Raw genomic sequence first — 25065 nt, 5'->3', positions numbered from 1 at the left:
ATATATATATATATATTTCTCCTTATATATGGTGTCGCACTGATATGATCGTTGGCTTGTCGAGAGCTCCTGAAAAAATTTTATTTTATGTTATCATTGGCAATTTTACTAGAATTTTACATAGTATTGTTTGCTTTTTGTTTCTTGGTATGTCTGTGCGATTTTTGTGTTTTCTGCGTTATTTTAATTATTATTTTTGATAAGATAGCGTACATATGGCACTGATAAAAAAAAAAAATGGCGGCCAGGTTGCCATGTTTGTTTAAGAGTTTTGATATAAAAGAGTTTCTGCAATGTGCTGTCTGTGAGATGTATGCTTTGCAAAGAGCAGTGGGAGTCTGGTAGGATGATGATAGTGGAGTTAATATGTGCAGAAAGTGTAAGGAGAATGAGGATCTTAAGCGTGTTTCAGGTGGTGAGAGTGATATCATTAAAGATAGTCAGAATATAGAAATTAGCGATGTGATAAGGAATTGGGAGGTAGTACCAGATAGGTGTGAGAGTGTCGTTGAAAGTGTAAATGAAGGTAGAAATATAGAATGAATGGATGATTTAATTGATAATGAAAATGGTGAGATAGATGCAAGTAGTAAAATCGCTCGGTTGAGCGGAGCGATACACAGAGCAAAGTGGCAACTGGAGCATATGGAAAAATGTGAGCTGAACGTACTGACTAATAAATGGCAAAAGTCTGTTATGAAAAATAATAGAATGTTCGTAAACGTAAATAAAATGAAGGAGCGAATGCTGTATGGAGATTCGCTATTAAGAGGTGTGATAGTTGAGAATCTGATGAAATCGTACCAGCTGGGTGCGAACATAAAGGACGTCAGCGAATCTATTCGAGTGCAAAAACAGAGCGTGAAAGAGATGATAATCGTGGCAGGAACAAATGATTTGAAAGAAGACAAAATGGAAATGATAGAGGATGTGAGGGAATTACTTGAGGTAGCAAAAGAGAAGAGTGAGAGAGTTAGGATGGTGAGTATTTTTCTGTGGTATTACAGTGAAGTGTTTAGAAGGAGGGCCATAATTGCCAATGACTTTATGCGTGGGTTATGCATGGAGAGTGGTGTGGAATTTGTGGATGTGTGGAGTGAGTTCGATGGGCAAAAGGATTTATATAAGATGGATGGGTTACATTTGAATGGAATTGGTGTACGGAGGCTTGAAAAAGTGTTGATGAATGAAGTGGAAGTGGATGTACAGACTCAGGGAAACTAGATTTATTAAGGGGGGGGGGGGTAGTAGATATGCAGACTTTAGGGAGGCAGTTGAGTGTATGAATGAATATAATATGCCCTAGCGAGTATGAAGGACAACAGATCAGAATGGGATAGTTAGTATAAGGCATCAAAGTAGGGATGGGACTAATGGGCTTCTGCAATTCATGTACACTAATGCCAGGAGTATTAGGAACAAGAAGGAAGAGTTTTTGGCCTTGGTTGGCACTTCCAGACCACAGGTTGTTGGTATTAGTGAAACATGGCTGACAGAAGATGATAAAGCTAGTGGGATTGAATGCGATGGGTATGGTGTGTTCATTAGTGACAGGTAGAATAAAAAGGGGGAGGAGTTTTATTGATGATAGCTGATGAGTTGCAGCCAAGGAGTATAGAAGTTGAACTGCAGGAGAGAGAAAATAGCACATTTGAGGCTATTTGGTGTGAGATAGAGGCTTGCAGAACAAAATATACAATTGGGTGCTGCTATACACCAGGTGATGGAATAGATGGTGGGGATAGTATGCATAGGCAAATAGAAGAAATGAGTGGAAGGAGGGTAATTATTATGGGTGATTTCAATTATGGTAACATTGACTGGAAAGAGGAGAGGGCACATGGGAGGAAGGAATTGGATTTTATGCGGTTATTAAGGGACAACTATCTGCGACAGCATGTAGTAGAAAATACTAGGGGGCAGAGAGTGCTTGACATAGTAATTGCATCTGAGAACGTGGCTGTAATGAATATGACCATGTTGCCACTAATTGGTGAGAGTGATCATAAGGTCATGACTCGGGAGGTGGCTAAAGGAGTGGAATTTGCAATTAAGACAAGGTACATATGGAATTACTGGGCTGGTAAGTATGACAAGCTTAGGAGTGTGCTTGGCTCAGTGCCATGGCATGTAAAACTGCAAGGGCTGGATGTTGATAGTGCATGGGAGGTGGTTAAGAAGTGTTTGCAGTAGGCAATGGTTGACTGTATACCAAAAGTCCGAATATTAAATCAAGTAGGGGTTAAATGGATGAATAACACTATTAAGCTTGAGCTGCAAAAAAATAAACAATTGTGGTGGGAATTTAAGGAGAAAGGTGACCAGCAGGTGCAGGAACAGTATAAAGCTCAGGCCAGGATGGTAACAAGGGTGGTAAGAAAAGCAAAAGTGGAGTACGAAAGAAAATTGGCCATGCAATCTAAAGAGAATCCCAAACAGTTTTTTCAATATGTCGCAAGTAAAAGGAAAAATGTTCATGGCAGAATGATTTTAAAAAATGCCAATGGTAGGGAGGTAACCAAATCAGTCGATATAGTGGAATTACTGAGCGAGCACTTTGCAAGAGTATATCACCCAGGTGGTGACATTGCAGGAATGGAAGAACCAACAGCTTATACAGGAATTCAGATGAATGAAGTAGAGGTATATAGTCTATTACAGAACCTCAATGTCAATACATCTGTGGGATTGGATGGTATACCAGCTCGTGTCATATGTGAAGCGGCTAAAGAATTGTCAGTGCCCTTGACCATTTTGTTTAATTTGAGCCTTGGGTCTGGATCAGTCCTAAGGGGGGTGGAAAGAGGGGAAAACAGTTCCGCTGCATAAAGGTGGGTCCAAGGCTGCTGTTTAAAATTACCGGCCAATCAGCATAACAGGAATTGTTATCAAGGTCTTGAGAAAATAGTCAAGAGGAAAATACAAGATTGGATAGATGAAAATGGGATACTGTATTGGGGACAGCATGGTTTTGTGAAGGGTAGGTCATACCTCAGTAACTGCTCACGTATTATAACACAGTGACGGCTGAACTGGATAAGGGTAATGGGTTTACGGTGATTCTACTGGACCTTGCTAAGACCTTTGACAGGATACCACATGGAATTGTAATCAGTAAATTGCAGCATATGGGGATGGATATAGGGTTGGTGAGATGGATAGGAGGGTGGTTGATGGAGAGATATCATAGAGTGGTTTATTCAGGAGTAGAGTCCACAATACGTCCGGTGACTAGTGATGTGCCACAAGGATCTGATCTTGGACCACTGCTGTTTAATTTGTTCATTAATGATATAGGAAAGGATCTGAGAGGAACAGTTCATTTGTTTGCAGATAATGCAAAGTTGGGTAGGGCAATAGTGAATGCAGATGATGTCAAAATTTTGCAGGATGATTTGGATAGACTGGAGGTCTGGGCTAAGGAAAATGGATGTCAATTTAACGTGGCAAAATGTAAGGTTATACATTTTGGGGTGAAAAGATTAGCAGCAGTTTACTACATTGGTGGAACTGTACTCCAGGAAATTGATGAGGCACGAGATTTAGGAGTGTTGGTGGATAAGGAGTTGAAGTTTAGGGGACACATTGGAAAAGTGGCCAAATCAGCTCATCAAATCACTTGGTTGCTGAAGAATATGTTAACAAGCAGTGACAAGCAGGTTATTGTTCCTCTGTATCGAGCTTTGATAAGACCCCATCTCGACTACTATGCCCAGATTTGGTCACCTAGGTTTCTTCTTGATGGGGAGGAGGTTGAGAGGATCCAGAGGCGAGTGACCAAGATGATAGCAGGTCTGTGGAATGAACCTTATGAGAACAGTTTGAGGATTTGTGGGTTGCAAAAATTGGTTGATTGGCAGCGGAGGGGAGATATGATTGAGACATTCAAATTTCTGAAGGGGTTTCTATAAAATTAATTCAGAAGATATTTTTGAACAAGGCTGGTTGTGGGAGGACTAGGGGATATTCATGGAAACTGGGCAAAAGTGTGGTTAGTAAGGGTGTTAGAGTGGGGTTCTTTACTTTTAGAGTGGTGAATGAGTGGAATGGGCTGCCAGAGTCTGTCGTGGATGCTGTGATGACAGTGAATGAGTTTAAGGCGAGGTATGATAGATACTGTATGAATGTCGAATAGTTGTGATGAACATGATTTGGGGCCTCCCTCGATGAGTCTAAGGACTCCCTGGAGTTGCCCGTAATAATAATAATAATACCCTTCACCCCGGGGAAGAGCTGACTACTACCGGGTGCGGCCCCAGGTGGCGGATCGGGGAACAGCCTTCAGATATGGAGGTTAGCTGCGATATAAGCAGAGCATTCTGGTGAATAAGCAGCCGTCGACCAACAGCAACTGAGCTATCAGGGCGTGGGGGAGCAGAAGTGGCAACTCTGTCTCACTTAAAACCTCACAAAGCCCAATGACAACTCGGTGACATGGCGAGTAGTGCCGCCATTAAATAAGCACCTGCTGAGGTCACTGCCCCTGACATTGGGAAGCAGCATTGTCAGTATTGACACAAGGTTGAAGCCAAATGATGATGAAAAAGCTTGTGATCAGAGATTTGCAGATGACAATATGATTATATTGTGTACGTCTATAATACTGCGGAGCAGAAAGCAAATGGAGAAACTACTGCTCTACCTTATCTCCAGAACAACCACCATGGCGAGCAAACCCTTACAATTGGCCCCAAGTTCCCAGCGTCCCTTAAATGGGATAGGGGTGCGAAGAATCTCCAGGCTCAAAATGGTGTCCACTTTTAAAATTGCAACTTGGAATGTCAGAACTCTGTATGAAGCTGGCAAATTAAGAAATGCCACAAGAAAAATGAAGAGGCTGGGCATCTGGATTTTGGGAATTTGCGAGACAGGATGGCCAGGATCTGGAAAGCGTCAACAAGATAATACGACAATGTATTACTCTGGGAATGATGAGAACAAACATCGACATGGTGTAGCTGTAATAGTAGATGAAGAAATCAATAAATCAGTAATAAATTGGATTCCATTTTCTGAAAGGATAATGCTGTTACAACTTAAGGGAAACCTCGTTAACATAAATATCATCCAAGCTTATGTACCCACAGCTGACAAAAGTGAAGAAGATGTTGAAGAGTTTTATGAACACCTAAAAGAGATTAAAAACCTAACAAAGAAACATGATATAAACATAGTGACGGGTGACTTCAATGCAAAAGTGGGAAGAGGGGTGATGGAGAAATTGTTGGCAAACATGGCTTAGGCACCAAAAATGACAGAGGAGATTGCCTAGTCCAGTTCTGTCAGGAAGAAGATCTAACAATAGCAAATACCTGGTTTAAACTTCCACTCAGAAGACTGTACACTTGGAAATCGCCTCAAGATAACCAACATAATATTGTCAGAAATCAAATTGATTATATACTGATAAATAAAAGATTCCACAGTAGTGTAAAGAGTGCAAAGACTTATCCCGGAGCAGATATCTCATCAGACCACAATCCCATAGTTACAGAAGTACGTCTTAGATTAAAATCAGCTAAAAAATCACAAAAGAAGAAAAATAAAATTGATGTAGGAAAACTGAAAGACCCGAACATAAATAAAAGTGCCAAGACACAGCTTAACCTGCGATTACAACAGATTAACATAGAAGAAAATAAAAGTGTGGAATCTCTTTGGAATAGCTTAAAGAATGCCATTGTAACAACAAGTATCGAAGAAGTAGGTTATGTGAATAATATAAAACAACAGGAATGGGTGACAGATGAGATTCTTTCTCTTATTGATACAAGAAGAATGTATAAAAACAAAGACCTAGCCAGGTATACAGAAACACATAACATCATCAAGAAAAAAATAAAAGAAGCCAAGGAAAATTGGATGAAAAATTTATGTACTGAAATTGAACTGCTTCAGAAGAAACATAATAATTTCAATCTGTATAAGAAAATCAACGAAATTTCCAGAAAACTGAGAAAAAAGCAAATAGTGTCTCTAAGAGACGAAAATGGAAAAATAGTTCTAGAAGAAGAGAGAATAAATCACAGATTTGGATAAAATATGTAACAGAACTTTTCAACGATACTAGACAGAAGCCTATAAATATAAAAGATAACATTCAAGGACCAGCAATCATGAAATGCGAAATAGAGAAGAATGCTATACGAATAAGTAAAACAGGAAAAGCCAGTGGACCAGATGGTGTGCAAACAGAATTTTTAAAATTAATAGAACCAGATAACATCAAACCTCTTGAAAAACTATTTAATAAAATATATGAAAGTGATGAATTTCCATCAGATTGGCTCAAATCTACATTTATCACTATCCCAAAGAAACCCAAAGCGAATTCCTGTGGTGACTTCAGACTTATTAGTCTAATGAACCAAACATTAAAAATATTTTTGAAAGTAATTCAGAATCGTATTTATAGAAAAAGTGAAGAAACTCTAAGTGAAACACAATTCGGCTTTCGGAATGGTTTTGGTACTAGAGAGGCCCTTTTCTGTACCCAAATATCGATACAAAAATGCATAGAAAAACAGAAATCTGTCTTTATGTGTTTCATAGATTTTGAAAAAGCATTTGACAAAGTCAGACACACTAACTTAATAGAAGTCCTTCAACAAATAAGGCTAGACGAACAAGACATAAGATTAATAACAAATCTGTATAGGAATACAGATTTGTTATTAATCATATGAATATATCAGCTACCGTTCAATTAGACAACATTACCACCAGTGATATTAACATCAAAAGAGGAGTGAGACAAGGATGTGTGCTCTCACCACTCCTGTTCAACATATATGCAGAGGTAATCTTTAAAAAAGCATTGGAAGAATGTCCAGAGGGAATCACAATAAATGGAAAGATTGTTAACAACCTACGATATGCAGATGACACCGTGCTAATTGCAGATAACATTATGGATCTCCAAAAACTCATTGACAGAGTATACATAGAAAGCCAAAGAATGGGAATAAATATAAACATCAACAAGACAAAATACATGATCATCAGCAAACATCCAGCCTCATCAATGAAACTGACACTCAATGGGAAAAATATTGATCAAGTGTCAAGATATAAATATCTTGGTTGCTGGCTTAATGAACGGTGGGATCCAGAAATAGATATAAAGACAAGGATTGAAGTTGCACGGCAGTCCTTCATGAAAATGAGAACACTATTCTGCAATAAAGACCTAAACATGGAAGTCAGATGCCGAATGCTGAAATGCTACGTGTGGTCTATTCTGCTCTATGGAGTTGAAACATGGACATTGAAGGCAACAACCATCAAGAAAATCGAAGCCTTTGAGATGTGGCTATACAGAAGAATGCTAAAGATATCATGGACAGAAAAAATTACCAATGAAGATGTCTTAAAATCCATTGGCAAAGCTAAACATCTTGTACAAATAATCAAGAAACAAAAAACATCATATCTTGGCCACATCATGAGAAACAGCAAATACCAACTTCTACAAACTATTTTGGTAGGAAGAATTGATGGCAAAGGAACTAGAGGATGAAAAAGAATATCATGGTTTGACAACATCAAGACGTGGACAGGAAAGAGCAGTGTACAACTGCTCAGATTAGCACAAGAGCGCAGTTTGTTCGCCAAGATGGTTGCTGACCTTCGATAGAAGATAGCACAATAAGAAGAAGAATACCCTTCACAGCATTTTCTTCTTCTGCTTCTCATGCTTAATTATATTACTCATCCATCTGACACTTACCTAATTAACACTCCTTCCCTTAGATTATACAATTTAATATTCTTCCTCTATATGCCATTTATCGAGGAGAGGGCGCTAGTAGGTCTTTATTGCAGAATAGTGTTCTCATTTTCATGAAGGACTGCCGTGCAACTTCAATCCTTGTCTTTATATCTATTTCTGGATCCCACCATTCATTAAGCCAGCAACCAAGATATTTATATCTTGACACTTGATCAATATTTTTCCCATTGAGTGTCAGTTTCATTGATGAGGCTGGATGTTTGCTGATGATCATGTATTTTGTCTACAAACTATTTTGGTAGGAAGAATTGATGGCAAAGGAACTAGAGGATGAAAAAGAATATCATGGTTTGACAACATCAAGACGTGGACAGGAAAGAGCAGTGCACAACTGCTCAGATTAGCACAAGAGCGCAGTTTGTTCGCCAAGATGGTTGCTGACCTTCGATAGAAGATAGCACAATAAGAAGAAGAATACCCTTCACAGCATTTTCTTCTTCTGCTTCTCATGCTTAATTATATTACTCATCCATCTGACACTTACCTAATTAACACTCCTTCCCTTAGATTATACAATTTAATATTCTTCCTCTATATGCCATTTATCGAGGAGAGGGCGCTAGTGAGCCAAGCGTGTGGACGTACCTAAGAAGAGTTCCTGATTCAGATAAGTTATTCTAGGAATAATTAATTATATATGCGTAATTGTTTGAGTAAGAGCAGCTGTAAACGTTGTGCGCTACCGGTATTATTAGTGTGGGGGATTTTTCTTGCCTAAACTTAATTACGAAATCGTTATTATTAGACCTAGTAACCTGCAGGGGGGGGGGGGAATGCAGCATTGTCATTCCATGATTTTAATTTAGATTTCAGTCGTTTCGTTAGGTGTGAGGGCTGTTATATGTATTCCTTTGATTACATAAATGATTTGTGGATGTTTAGCACGGATGGAAGAAGGTTGTGTGCGAAGTGTGACCCAAATGAGGAACTGATGAATGCAAATACGAAATTGATGACAGAAAGTGTTAGTAATGATTGTGTCACGAGTTCACGTTTGAAAGAGAAGGATGGTAAGAAGAGAGGCAAAAAAATGTTAAAAAAAAAAGAAAAAAAGAAAAAGAGTGATTTGAAAACCGTAATGGATGTTAAAAGGGACGAAAGTGAGGCGAGAGTGGCGGAAAGAAACGAAATTGAGAGAATAAATGAAAGTAGAAATGGCGTGACACAGAAATCACAAGTGAAAAAAATCAAAAGAATAAATGATAGCGAAAAAAGAATGAATGATGGTGAAAGTTGGATGCATGTTGGGCTGAAAGTACTGAAACAAAGAAAGATGAATGAGAGTAAAAGTGAGAAGAATGATAGCGAAAGTATGGAAACAAAGAAAGATAAATGAGAGTGAAAGTGAAAAGAATGATAGTGAAAGTTGGACGTATGTTGGACCGAAAGTACGGAAACAAAGAAGGATGAATGAGAAGGAAAGTGAGAAGAGGGGATCGAGAGTTAGAAAGTTAGAAAGATTTCATGATAGAGAGAATCTGTCGTGAGTTTCGGAAAGTGAATTGGATTGGATGAGGCAAGAAATGAAATGGATGCGGAATGAAATTAAGAGAATTCAGGTCAAAACTATTAAAATAAATCATGATGACACGAAAGAGTTAATGAAAGATGAGCGAGTGGTGTTGTATGGCGACTCCATTATTAAAGGTGTGCTAGAGGATAAAATCACAAGGTAAGTTTTCCAGGCAGTAAAATGAGTAGAGTGATTGAGCCATTGGATACGAGACAGGAGTGAGCAAAAGAGTTAATTGTATTAATTGGTACAAATGATTTGAGAGAGAACAAAGAACATGTCAGAATGAATGTCAGGAGGCTGCTTGGAAAGATAAAAGAGAATAGTGTGACAGGAAGGGTAGTCAGTGTGTTGCCTAGGTATGATTGTGGTGAAATGAGGCGGAGAGCAAGGATTATGAATGATATTCTGGCTGAAATGTGTGAGGAGATGGGAGTATAGTTTGTTAATGTGTGGAATGAGTTTGAGGGACAAAGTGAGCTGTATGGGAGCGATGGACTGCATTTTAGCGGTTATGTTGTGAGTCACTTGGGGAGACTGCTGCTGGAAGGTAGAGAAGTGAATAGAGAGAATGAATCAGATCGAGAGGGGAGTGATGTGGAAGAGCAGGAGAGTAAGACAGGAGAGATTGAAGAAGTGGAAATGAATGGGGAAGTGAGTGGTATGAGTATAGAAAATGAGAGAATGGGTGTGCAAGAGGAGCAGGGAAACGGGGAGGCTCAGGGTGGACAGGGGGTACACAGCATGAGAAAGGTGGATGCTCCAAGAGGAGGTGAGAGCATGTGTAGGCAGGAAAGGAATGGGATGACCAGGGATCAAGAGGAAACAGATGAAATTGAAAAGGGTTCTAAAATGAAGAAGCAGAAAGGGAAATGGCCCCAGTCCAGCATGGAGAGATCACATCGAGTGAGTGGTATCAGTGAAACTAGCTGTAGATCCAGAAATGAGCTGTCGTGTTTGTATACCAATGCTAGAAGTATAAGAAACAAGGCGGATGAAATGGTTGCACTAATTGCATCTGTTCACCCAAAGATTGTCGGAATAAGTGAGACATGGTTAGATGAGGACGACATCCTGACAGGAATAGAGATGGAAGGGTATGATATATTTCGTGAGGATAGAAGGGGTAAAAAGGGAGGGAAAGTGCTATTGATGATAGAGAAAGAGTTATGTCCATACAAGGTAGAGATGCAAGAGAGAAATAGGGCCAGTGTTTTGAGGCAGTATGGTGTGAGATAGAGGTGAATAGAATCAAATACTTGGTGGGATGTTGTTATAGACCTGGTAATGTGGATGGTGGTGATAGTGAAATGTATAGTCAAATAAGCCAAGGAAATAAGAAAAGAGTGATCATTATGGGGGATTTTAATTATGGCAATATAGACTGGAATGAAGAGAAACTGGAAGTAAAGAAAATGAGTTTCTTGAGTTTTTGAGGGATAACTACCTCAGATAGTATGTAACAGAGGGCACACGAGGATTAAGGGTCTTGGATTTGGTCATCTCATCAGAGGATGTAATTATAAATGAGGTATCAAATCATCCACCAATTGGTGAAAGTGACCATGAGATGATTACCTGGGTGGTTGCCAGCAGTGCAAGGACCCCTGTGAAAAAAGGGTATATGTGGAACTACAAGGGGGGTTGATTATGAAGAGCTCAGGAGACAGCTTGCGGGTGTAGCATGGAATGAGAAGTTAGCTGGAAAAGAGAGCACTGCAGCTTGGGGATTTTCAAAAACTATTTAGTAAATGCAATGTCTAAATGTATTCCAAGGGTGAGAAGGTTAAATAAGGTAGGTGTGAGATGGATGAATAAAGAGATTAAGCATGCGATACAGAGAAAAAGGGCATTGTGGAGGCAGCATAAGAGAAGTGGAAGTAACCAATTTCATGAGGTCTACAAAGACCAGGCAAAGAGGATGACTTGGTTGGTGAGAGTAGCTAAAGAGGGGTATGAACAGCAGTTAGCTAATGAAGCCAAAAAGAATCCTAGGAAGTTCTTTCGATATGTAGCCAGCAAAAGAAAGAATGATTATGGAAGGATGATATTGATTAGAGGAAATGGTATAAACACAGCTGTTGCAGAATGTGTGAGCAGTTCATAAAGATCTTTCAATCTTGTGAATGTGACTTGATGGGGAGGAGCGACTGACTGTAAGTGAGCAAGAGGTGTTTGGAGAGTTGAGTAAACTAGATGTAAATAAGGCTCTGGGACTTGATAATATATCACCGCATATTCTGAAGGAATGTGCCAGAGAGTTGACTCCTGCCTTGACATATTTTTTTAATACGAGTCTTGCATTTGGTCAAATTCCTAAAGAGTGGAAGGAGGGCAAGATTGTGCAACTTCATAAAGGAGGTGATCCAACTCAAGCATCAAACTATAGGCCTATCTCTGTGTCAGGTGTTGTGGTTAAGTTGTTGGAAAAGCTTGTGAGAACTAGGATCCAGAGTTGGGTTGTCAACAATGGTATAATCTTTGATGGACAGCATGGATTTGCTAAAGGGAGTTCATTTTTTAGTAATCTACTTACTTATTACAATAAAGTGACTGCTTCCTTGGACACAGGAGAAGGATACACTGTAATATACTTGGATTTCGCAAAGGCTTTTGATAGAGTACCTCATGATAAGTTGACAGTCAAACTAGAGCAGATGGGGTTGGATATTAGATTAGTACATTGGATTGGAGACTGGCTATCTGGTAGGTATCAACAAGTTGTGTATGGGGGTGCAATATCCAGGAAAAGGAAAGTCACTAGTGGAGTGCCTCAGGGGTCTGTTTTAGGGCCATTACTATTTAACTTTTATATTAATGATATTGGCGATTTGGATGGAGATATTCAGTTGTTTGCAGATGATGCAAAGTTGGGACGAACCATAAAGAGTAGTGAAGATGTTGTGGCCTTGCAAGAAGACTTGAATAAATTGAGTGATTGGGCAAGCAAATGGGGATGTGAGTTCAATGTTGCAAAATGTAATTTTTTAAAATTTGGAAAACAAAGATGGGATGCAGAATTTATGCTTGGTGAGAATATATTGTTGGAGGTAGAGGAAATAAGATATCTGGGGGTGATAGTGGATAAGGATCTAAAATCTAGGGGACAGATCGCCAAAATTGTGAAGACAACACAAAGACTTCTGGGAATGATGCTGAGGCACTGACGTGTAGAAGTACAGAGATTCTTGTTTCATTGTATACGGTTTTGATTAGGCCACACATGGACTATTGTGCCCAGATGTGGTCACTGGTTTTCAGAAGGATGATGAGATGTTGGAAAGGGTCCAAAGGCGACTGGCTTTGGACCCTTTCCAACAAGACTAAGGTGGTTTCTGACCTCTGGAATGTTGAGTATGAGGAAAGATTGAGAAGATGTAATTTGCAGAGTCTGGCGGAGAGAAGGAAGAGGGGAGATATGATAGAGACCTACAAGTTGGTAAGGGGTTGTTATAAGATCAATGGTGGAGAAGTTCTACAGAGCATAGTGGGAGATCAGGAGAGAACCAGAGGTCATCTCTGGAAACTGTATAAAGAGGGTGTGAGTAGGGGAGTGAGAGGCAGGTTTTTTTCGTGCAGGGTTGTGAATGATTGGAATGCCTTGCCTGAGAGTGTGGTGTCCGCAAGGAGTTTGAGTGTGTTTAAGACACGGTATGATGAGATATGTGTGTGATAAAAGGACCTCCCAGATGAGTCTTTGACTCCATGAGGTCTTGGAAAATAATAATAATAATAACTATCTTCAATTCATTATTTACATCCCTCCCTTTATGATGGCACTGATTCATGCGACCTTTTTTATGCGATGGCACTGATTCATGCTTCCTCATAAGCTTTTCATAATCACCAGCCTTGTAGTATCACATATACCTCTTCTTGACAGAATATTCCTCAAGTTTACAATCTCCTATGTCAAGACTGCATGATTACTCTCCCCATTTGGAGGCAATGTGGTCACCTCTTCCAATCTTATGACCAGGTCCATTACTCTCACAACCCTAGTCCCCTCCATCACTTGCTGTCCCTTAAGTAATTATCTCTTAGTAGGTGTATAAATTTTATTTTGTTCTTGCCATGTGATCTTTCTTCATTCTAGTCTATATCTAGATAGTTGATGTCTCCCATAATCACTTGACCTGTACTCATTGTACTAATTTTCTCTGTAAAATACTCCCTGGCCTATAGCAACAATCAACTGTATACTTTGTCTTACTGGTCTTAATCTCACACCAGATTGCTTCAAATAAACAGCCACCCTCCCACCAGTCTCCTATTTTGGCTATTCTTTTTGGCTGCAATTCATCTGCTATATCTGCAGTACTCCCCCCCCCCCCTCCCCACATACTATCTTCTCTATCTTCCCTGAAAATACATAACCTTTCACATTTATCCGTGTAACTTGCATCATCTGCTGTTAGTCAAGTCTCGCTAATTTGTTTTAACTAACAACTTTTGGCTATGAAACTTAGACAAAAATTTTACAAATAAAGACATTGAAATTAAAAGTAAGTGATTCTGGTAATTTTTTTTTTATGAAAAAAATAATAATATACATAATAATGCCTATAACTTTTGGCAAAGTTGCACTAACCAATGCCAAAAATTCCTCCTTCTTGTTCCTGATACTTCTCACATTAATATATAGAAATTGCAGCATCCCTTTAGAAACCCAATCACCCTTACTTCCTGAATTGACTACCTTATCCAATATTTTTGCTTGAAAGGCTAGATCAGCACTTATCATTCTCACACTTACTTGCCTCATGGGTACCTTCGCATGCACTCATCTCTTCTACCCTAATTACTTCAGTTTTTCTGAATTTTGAATTTGCTTCATCATGCTCTGTGAACCAAAGCTCTCTCCAGACACCAAATACCAAAACCATTTAGATGCAGTCCATGAGCATTATACAAATCTTTCCCATCAAACACAGATCCACAAATCTTATGTCATTTTTTCTGCACAACCTACATATTGATTCATTTGCTATCAGTGCTCTCTCCTCAGTTTGCCTTTATCATAACTTGGCAGGAGACTTACAGTCTTCGCCTTCTCACTCTTCATTTTTGCTTCATCTAACAACTCCTTGACATTCTCCTTCATAGAATACTTCTTACCTCTCAGATCATTAGTGTCAGCCAAGACAATTAATTTTGCCTTTTGCCTTACCTTTTTTTGCATCTGGATGGATGCAAAAAAAAGGTAAGGTGAATATTCTTCCATATATTAAAAGGGAAATAAAACTGAATGTGAGAATAACAGAGTTATTTCCCTGATACTTGCAGGAATATTCTTCCATTCTTTGCACAAAACTCTCCCCATTACTGATGCTATGACAGCTGTTGTGATCTGGAGCAAAATCCGTGTTCTAATTTGTTTAATGTTCCAAATATGTTCAATGGTATTGAGATGTTGAGATCTAGATGCTGAACTGGCACCAGTCCAACAGTTCAACGTTGTTTTTGGTAACCACTCTCAGACACGCAGCACAGTATTGTAAGGGTCACTGCCAAAATACTTCCCAAGTGTTGGAAGCAAGAAGTTGTCCATGATGTCGATCAGATGTCATTGTTTTTGACACATCCACCAATGGACCAAGCCCCCACCGCCCACTTGAAACATCCCCATTACCGAGACTCCACCAAACTTGACATTTGCAATGATACAATCCTGCCAGAACCATTGCAGGCTAATCTCTAGATCCAAACACAACCATTAGGTGAAACATTTGGAAGCGTGATTCGTCACTCCACAGAACCCTTTTCCAGTCATCTGCCAGGAATGGTGTGAATGAACAGGTCTAAACATCATTTGGCACTGATGTGTTTGTGTGTGTGTGTGTTGGGGGGAGGAGATGATGTGTAGCTTGTTCACAGCAGATCTGCCATGATAACCTAAAGCATACAATCTCTACAGACAGTTCTAATGTTCTCACAGTTCACTTTTCCAAGTGGACTGTGAGGTCTGCAGTTGATGATGTGCAGGATGCTCCAACATCCCAAGACAGAGCTCATTGATCTCAGTCACTGAGTGTAGGTGGCCTCCCAATGTGTTTTGCTGCTGTGGTAGCATCATCAACTTCATAAAATTGTCATCCATAGATGGAAATCATAAGCAAAGGTGGATTTTGGTATACTGAGATGAGCATCAATGTCATGGATAGAAAGATGACTGATGCGACATCCAACAACCATCCCACACTGGAAGTCTGTCAGTTCAGCTGATTGTGGCATCTTGACATTGCAGCACAAATCATGCAGCACATCCCACTTTTAATTACCAGACTTATGCAGACACTCCCTGAATATTTGCATGTGGTAGGATCAGAAATTTGCATGGTACGTAAAGTGTCCAAATACGTTTGTCAACGTAGTGTACTTATATTTTGTAAAAGCTTTTGATAACCTGAAACAGTCGCCACTGGATAACAGATTAGTGAATTGGATCTATGACTGGCTGTCAGATAGGTATCAGAAAGTTGTGTATGGGGGGGGGGGGGTGCAGTATCCCAAAAGAAGATAGTGACTAATTAGGGCCATTCTTGTTCAATTTGTATATTAATGATATTGGGATAGGTTTAACTAGTGATATGCACCTGTTTGCAAATTGGGGAGAGCAATGCACTAGTCATACAGAAGTTGTAGCCTTACAGGGTAACTTGAATAGATTGTATGAGTGGACAACAGCATGGAACTGTCAATTCAATATTGCAAAGTGTAAGGTTTTGAAATTTGGTAAGCAACAATGGAATGCAAAGTATACATTTGGTGGAGAAATTTTGGAGGAAGTTGAGGAGACAAGAGACCTTGGAGTAGTGTGGGACAAGGACCTGAAATTCAGGGACCACATTGTACAAGATGGAAGAAATTTTTTATACAATGGGAGAAGGGGGAGTAGAACAAGAGGCCACTCCCAGAAACTGTATAAGGAGGATGAGAATAAAGGAGTGAGGAGAAGGTTCTTTGCATGGAGAGTGGTTGGTGAGTGGAATGCATTGTCTGAGTGTGTTGTGAATGTAGACACGTTGAATCAGTTTAAGGCACAGTTGGGTGAGTTTTGTATGTGCTAGTGTGTACCTCTGATGATGAGTTTATGACTCCATGGAGGTTAGATGTTAATAATAATAATCATAACTAGCAAAAATCTTAAATAGATACAACCTTCTAGCCACTTACAGACCATATAAAAAAAAATTGCCATCCCTTATTCGCTCTCCCAAGACCAACAACACTCCCTAGACCTGCCAGATGTGTACCAGATACTATGCAGTTATAAGATGTCCTATTATGGCCAACATCAAAATCATCAGACACAAATACCACATCCAATTACTACAGCCACTCACGATCAGCTAACCACACCTTGGACACCCACCTCAAGCTATGATAAAAAAAGGCCACTTTGCTCCATAGAGCAAATTTAAATATGAACAATCTTCCTAGAGGTTGCCTCAGGCTTAAGGAGCTACCCAAATCTGAACAGATTTGGTTGTGTGAAACGACTTCAAATCTGGGAAGCATTCATCCTTAGAACTTAAGCCCAACAACCAAGAACACCCATTCTAGCCCACTAGTGGACAATAGACTTCTTTTGACTTGCCTTTGTTTCTGCTTCGGTCATACTTCCCTTATATAGTGCCTGCATGTACATATCAATTTCTTCATTGTTTCCTGATTATGGCAATTTGACTTTGCAAGAATATTGGAAATATTGATTAAAAGTTTCTTCTAACTAATATATAGCATATGTTGTAGCTTCCTTAATATCATTATGAATAACCAACATATATGCCTTATTACCCGAATGCATCTCCCTTATTCAGAACATTTGTCAGCCTTTTGTGATGCATGAGTAAATTGCTAAAACACAATCTCTCCAAACCCATGTTGATCATCTCAGAGAATCTATAATCAACCTAATTTAGAATAATAATCTTCACCAACTTCTTCAACATATTAACTGCAACTGCAGATACACAGATGAGACTATATTTTGAAGTTCATTGCTATCACCTCTTTGTGAAGTGGAATTGTTTTATCCTCTTTCCACTTCTTTGGTTTTTTTCCCCATTGCTAGGCACTTCTTAAACAAGTAGTCAAAGCTGCCTTTGACTACACATTTGCTTAAAACATGAAGGTAGAATGTCATCAAGTCCTAATAGTCTTATTAACATCATATTTATTGAATTCTTCACATCTCTTCTTGCTGACTAACTTCTGCCTACTTCTGCCATTCCTTCTGTACTCATGCTCTGTAACATGTTACACTTATGAGTATGAAATAACATAATGAGTTGTTCATTAAATATCTCAGCTATGTTTCCCACATTGGTTACCAGATACCATTATCATCAACCAGTATTGTCCTTTTCTAATCATTCTGTCTTCTATCACATATTGGGAAGAACTCTAGATTTTTCTTTGTCCAGTTGTTCAGTTGCTTTGATACTGCACTTTTGTTATCTTTATCATCCAAGTCGCCCTTTTTATACACTTCATGTATAAAAAGCTTATGTATCTCAGCTACATGAAAATCTCCATAAGTTTTCACATAGCTGAGATGATTACTTCATGCTTACCCTTGCCAGCTGGAGGCAGATTCATTCTCATTCAGAATAACATCCTCTGAAAATGATAAAATCCAAGCTTCTCATTTCTTGTGTGCCCTACATTAAATATTACTTAAGATAGTTGTTCTTCAAAAACCTTAAGCAATTCATCTTCCTTACTCTAAGATGTCATTTCTTCATTCTGAACTATATCACTGTAACTAAAATAACCCATAATGATCACCCTTTTCTTATTTGCTCAGCACATTTTCCTGTATATTTCTTTGTCACCACTCTCCACATTTCAGGCCTATTGCAACATTCGACTAAATATCTCATTCTGTTCACCTCCACCTTACACCATACTGCTTTAAAAACCACTATCACCATCTGTACTGTGTGGTCACAGTTACCTCATCATCAGTACTCCCCCCTCCCTGCTTATCATCCTAGTCTCACAGAAAACAACATACTACTCCATCTCTCTCTCTCTCTCCCCATCAGGATGTCATCTTCATCCAACCATGTTTCACTTATACCAATAATTTTTAAGCAAACAAATTCAGTCAATACAACAATTTCATCCCCTTCTCATTCTCCTGGCATTAACAAACACAGTAACTTATCTTGGGGTCTATAATCAGTCCTATTCACATTACCTCTTAGCTATGACTTCATATTTGACTCCTCCTCTTTGTCACCACCTATCCCATTCTGTGCATACCCCAGTACTTCCCTCACATCCTATTCTTATGTTGACCACTCATATACACATTCACTACTGCATTTACTTTCCTTATGGTCTCTCTTCCCCCCCTGCATTCCACCTGATTCCCATCCTTCCATTCTCTGTTTATCTTGCACTATCAACAGCATATTCTCATCTTAATAATTTAATTTTGGAATGATTTAGCAACTCATGACAGAAGAATGCATATGGTATATCAAGATTCTGGAATGCTGAGCATACGGAAAAATGAGAGAATGTTATTTGCAGAGTCTATGAAGAGGATGATATGATACAAACATATGGAGTTATTTATAAGGTACAAAAATAAATTAATGAGGGAATAAGAAGCTATATCTGTAAATTGAATAAGATGTGTAAGAAAGAGATTTTTTTGTTTGTCTGTGGTCTACAAAGACCAGGCAAGGAAGGTGACTTGGTTGGTGAGAGTAGCTAAAGAGAGGTATGAACAGCAGTTAGCTAATGAAGCCAAAAAGAATCCTAGGGAGTTCTTTCGATATGTAGCCAGCAAAAGAAAGAATGATTATGGAAGGATGACATTGATTGGAGAAAATGGTATAAAGACAGCTGTTGCAGAATGTGTGGTGGAGATACTTAACGAGCAGTTGATAAAGATCTTTCAATCATGTGAATGTGACTCCATGGATTCATTCCTGTGGTACTTGATAATATATCACCGTGTATTCTGAAGGAATGTGCCAGAGAGTTGACACCTGCCTCGACATATTTTTTTAATATGAGTCTTGCACTTGGTCAAGTTCCTAAGGAGTGGAAGGAGGGCAAGATTGTATATTAGATTAGTGCATTGGATTGGAGACTGGCTATCTGATAGGTATCAACAAGTTGTGTATGGGGATGCGATATCCAGGAAAAGGAAAGTCACTAGTGGAGTACCTCAGGGGTCTGTTTTAGGGCCATTACTGTTTAACTTGTATATTAATGATATTAGCGAAGATTTGGATGGAGATATTCAGTTGTTTGCAGATGATGCAAAGTTGGGACGAACCATAAAGAGTAGTGAAGATGTTGTGGCCTTGCAAGAAAACTTGAATAAATTGAGTGATTGGGCAAGCAAATGGGGATGTGAGTTCAATGTTGCAAAATGTAAAGTTTTAAAATTTGGAAAACAAAGATGGGATGCAGAATATATGCTTGGTGAGAATATTATTATTATTATTATTATTATTATTATTATTATTATTCAGGCCTCCATGAAGTCAAAAGACTCATCATGGGAGGTCCTTCCTAAGAACATAAAGTCTGTCAAGACTCATCGAGGGGAGGTACCCCCCTAAGAAACACAAAGTCTATCATACCACTCCTTAAACTCATTGACCGTTCTCACTCACACCACACCATCAGGCAATGCATTCCAGGGTTTAACCACCTCCATGCAAAGAAACCACTCCTCACCCTCTTGCTCACAGTTTCCCCTCATAACGTCCAGGGATGGCCTCTTGTCATCACTCCTTCCCACTGTTCAACCAAGCGAGAGAACTCCTCAGTGTCAACCCTGTAACTACTTCTCAACAGTTTAAAAGTCTCACTCATATCATCTCTCCTTCTTCTATCCACCAAACTCTGCAGTCCACATTCCCTCAGCCGATCCTCATAACTAACATTGTACAGTCCTGAAACTGTCTTTGTTATCTGCCTCTGTACCCTTTCCACAGTTAATTTATCCCTTCAAATCCTGGGAACAAAATCTGAGAACAATAGTCTAAGTGTGGTCTGATCAGGGTCTTATACAACGGAATGATAACTCTTTTATCTCTGCAGGTCAATGTCCTTGTCATTATTGCAGCAATCCTCTGTGTTACCTTCACCACCTTTGCAATATGTCCTTTGAATTTCAGGTTTCTATCAATCATCAACCCCAGATCTCTTGTCTCCCCTACTTCCTCCAGTATATCTCCTCCCATAGAGTATGCAGCATCCCATTGATGTTTCCCAAACCTCAAGACCTTACATTTTGCTGCATTAAACTGATACTCCCATTCATTTGCCCATCTATCTAGCTTATTCAAATCCTCTTGCAAGGCTACCACATCTGCACTATTACTAATAATCCTTCCCAGTTTTGCATCATCTGCTAACAACTGAATATCTCCTTGCAATCCACTGGCAATGTCATTGATATATAGGTTAAACAATATAGGTCCTAATACTGAGCTCTGTGGGACCCCACTTGTAACTCTCTGCCTCCTTGAAACTGCTCCACCATACACAACTCTCTGATACCTATCAGACAGCCAATCCTGAATCCAGTTGACCAATCTGACATCCAGACCCATGTGCTGCAACTTAAATATCTGCTTATCATGTGGCACCCTGTCAAATGCTTTCGCTAAGTCAAAGAAAATTGCAGTATATGCCTTTCCCTCATCTAAAGTTCTTGTAACTTTATTATTAAAGGCTAGCATATTGCTAAAACAAGGGTGCCCTTTCACAAATCCATGTTGACTCTCATAGATAACATTACCCTCTTCTGACCAATGCTACATATGGTCCCTCACTACTTTCTCCAAGATCTTAACAACTACTGATGACACACAAACTGGCCTATAATTAGACACTTCCAGTCTGTTACCACCCTTATGCAATGGCACTATCTTACCTTCCTTCAATTCCTGGGCACCTTTCCCGCAGCCAGACTTTCATTGAAAAGCCAGGTTAAAGGCACTGTCAGTTCCCTAGCACATTCTCTCAAAACTCATGGTGAAATACCATCCAGTCCCAAAGCTTTACTGACATCCAGAGTACTAAGTATCTGAAACACACTCTCCTCCTGTACATCTAAACCTCGAACCTGCCCTATCCCTCTAGCATTAAAACTGACTCCTCTAGGATGAAATACTCCAATAAAGTGTTCATTGAACAATTCCACAATGTCCTCAGCATTAGTCCCTCTATTCCCATTTTTATCCCATAATTCCACAGTCATTCCTCCTCTTACTGGCCACATAGCTAAAAAAAATGTTGGAGATAGAGAAAATAAGAGATCTGCAGGTTGATAGTGGATAAGGATGTAAAATTTAAAGGCTACATTGCCAAAATTGTGAAGACATCACAAAGGCTTCTGGGAATGATGCTGATGACACTGATATGTAGAAGTACGGGGATTCTTGTTTCATTGTATAAGGTTTTGATTAGGCCACGCAGGGACTATTGTGCCCACATTTGGCCACTGGATTTTCAGAAGGATGAAGAGATGTTCGAAAGGTCCAAAGGTGACTGACCTCTGGAATGTCGAGTATGAGGAAAGATTGAGAAGATGTAATTTGCAGAGTCTGGTGGACAGGAGGAAGAGGGGAGATGTGATAGAGACCTACAAGTTGGTAAGGGGTTGTTATAGGATCAATGGTGGAGAAGTTCTACCAGTGAGAATAGTGGGTGATCAGGGGAGAACCAGAGGTCAGCCCTGGAAACTGTATAAAGAGGGTGTGAGTAGGGGAGTGAGAGGCAGGTTTTTTTCGTGCAGAGTTGTGAATGATTGGAATGCCTTGCCTGAGAGTATGGTGTCTGTAGTTTGAGTGTGTTTAAGACACTGTATGATGAGATATGTGTGTGTGTGTGTGTGTGATAAAAGGACCTCTCACATGAGTCTTTGACTCCAATGAGGTCTTGGGGTAATAATAATAATAATAATAATAATAATAAATAGGTTATTGGAATGCACTGCCAAAGAGTGTGGTGAGTGCAAGCATAGTAACTGAGTCACAGAATAATCATCATATAGGGATAATTTATATGGATCTCCCAGTGTAAGCCTTATAGTTCCATGGAGGTCTTGATAATAATGATTTTAATTTTTAATTTACATTTTTTGTTATTTTACTGGTATTTATATATTTTTGTTCTTTTTCAGGTGTTGGCACTGATATGTGGATTACAGTAATGATTGTTGCTGGTGCCACATTTATTATTACTTTTGGAATATATATGGCAAGTTCTATTATACAGTGTTTCATTCAACTGCTTCATCACCTAAAGATATGAAATTCTGAAACCCTGTTTGATTCTTTAAATAAGCAAAAAAAAAAATGAATATATGATGTGTGATTTTAAATTATTTTTGAATGTTCTGAAGCTTTAAATGTTTTAAGGAGGATTATCAAACTATTTTTTCTGTAACCACCTTAGACACATTCATCATAATTTTACAGCATCTTGTAAAGTGCAAAACCCTGGGGTTTTACACTGCTAAAGTAGTAAAACAAAAAGTGCCAAACTTTAGGATACAGTATCTGTCAAAAGTTTCAAATAATGTATCTGTTGTATGTAAATAATAGGTATTTTATATGTCCAACATTCCATGTGCATATTATTATGATTTAAATAAGTATCAAACATTCTATGGAACTTTAAGATATATCTTGACTGCCATGCACCATCTGGTAACTGTATTAAGAACTGAACATGCCTTAATGTTATGTATAAGTAAACAATATTAACTTTCAATAACATTTTGAAATAATATAAATTTTTATTCTAGTAGTATAGTATGTTAATATAATAAAGCACACTATCATACAAATACTTGTGTAGATGTGTAATAGTGCATCTGTAACATTAGAACTAATGCAGACAAATAAGCCTATAATGTTTATTACAGTATTATGATTATTAAAAATTATAGTTATTAAATATAATAGTAACAAACATTCACTTGTATGTAGTAACCTTAATTTATTATTAATGATAAAATAATTTTATCATTTATAATTTAATTTTATTATTAATTAATGATAAATTAATGATTAATTAGCATTAATTTTACCATTAATGATAAACCTCCATAGAGTTCGAAGACTCATCATGGGAGAGCCGATAAACCTCCATAGAGTCCGAAGACTCATCACGGGAGAGCCAATCTATCATACCTCTCCTTTGGCCCATTAACAGACAAATCACTCACAACTGACTCTGGCAATGCATTCCACTCATTCACAATTCTCCAACCAACTCTCTTATAGGCTACCTATTTTGTGGAGTACAGTGACATCAATGTGATACACAGCTTGTAATCTGTTTATCCCAAAATGCACAACTCTACATTTCTTTCTCCACATTGAATTGACACCGATTATCTTTTGCCCAAACTGACAGCCTATTTAAATTGTCCTGCAAGCTCTCCACATCACCTTGATTAACTATTACTCTATCTAATTTCACATCATCATCAGCAAACAACTGAATATTTCCTTTCAAGTTATTTCCTATATCATTTATGTACAAATTAAACAACAACTGCTCCAGCACTGAACCTTTGTGGCACATCACTAGTCACTTGTTTTCACCTCAGTTCTGTCCATCCATATGCCACTTTTTGATATCTGTCCAGCTGCCACCCTCTTATCCATATAACCAGTATTATATCCATCCTCATTTGTTCTAATTTGCATAACAGAATTCCATGTGGTATTCTGTCAAATGCCTTTGCAAAATCATCATGTAACCATTTCCTTTATCCTATTATAAAAAGTTAGTAAATTATTAAGGTATGACCAACCCTTCACGAAGCCATGTTGACCCTCATACAGCAGTATCATATTTTTATCTAGCCATTCTTGAATTCTCTTTTTTTGTCAATTTTTCTAGTACTTTTACTACCACGCCTGAAATACTGATTGGTCTATAATTTGCTACTGCAGTCTTAGAACCTCCCTTATGCAAAGGAATTATTTTGCCCTCTTTCTACTCCCTTGCAACTCTACCAGAGCTGAGACTTAAATTATAGAGCCTAGTCAAAAGCATCGCTAGTTTCCTTGCACATTCTCACAAAATCTTATCTGATATCCCATCGAATCCCACAGCTGTATTTATATTGAGATTCTGCAATATCCTAAGAACCTCCAATTCATCCATGTCTGTTCCCATATTAATATCTTTCACATACTATAAACCAGTAACCTCACTATACTATTTTTCAGGCTATCTTGGAAGTAGCTACCTTCAGAAGCGGTACAGCCTATAATATATCCTTGCAAAGTGGTCACTCAGTAACTCAACTATTTTATCCACTTCTGTCTTATCTTGACCATCATCACTCAACCAACCAATATAGTAATGATTATAATCTAGTCAAGTCGTTTTTGATTTTATAATAAGCTTTATCATCCATTAAATAAAATTGTATCTTGCTTTGGTTGTATTTATTCTTCATTAGTATATTTACATCACTAATATCATTAAAAGCAGAGTAGAGTTCAATAGAGATCTGGTAATAAATGGAGTATCCCATCATGATGAAATGATGATTTTCCTTATAGGAAATATATGACAGGACAGTACAGTGAGTTATGCCATCTTTTCCTTTTAAGAGGTGCTCTTTCATCTCATAATTTCTATTTAAGTATTTGGCTTAATAGTCTGTTATTTTTCCCCACCTGATTCCACACACTTGCCATATGCCATGAGAAGCACTCAGACCTTACCTAACCTGCTTCCAGGAATGATCATT

The 25065-nt window shown here is 38.5% G+C and overlaps 1 long non-coding RNA gene across 1 annotated transcript in view; it reads left to right on the top strand.

Moving 5' to 3' along the window:
• The window catches only part of LOC150097463 (uncharacterized), a 93474-nt gene extending 70282 nt beyond the window's left edge, over positions 1–23192 (top strand). Inside the window, exon 4 of the long non-coding RNA XR_016549698.1 lies at positions 22471–23192. This is a non-coding gene — a long non-coding RNA (uncharacterized LOC150097463). The remainder of the gene's footprint in view (positions 1–22470) is intronic.
• The last annotated feature ends 1873 nt before the right edge of the window (positions 23193–25065 follow it).

This window comes from Typopeltis vanoorti, chromosome 17 (assembly GCF_054136105.1).
Source record: "Typopeltis vanoorti isolate ZY-2024b chromosome 17, IOZ_Tvanoo_1.0, whole genome shotgun sequence".
NCBI lineage: Eukaryota > Metazoa > Arthropoda > Arachnida > Uropygi > Thelyphonidae > Typopeltis > Typopeltis vanoorti.
Note: the sequence above shows the minus strand (reverse complement) of the source record. Positions and strands in the feature narration are given on the sequence as shown.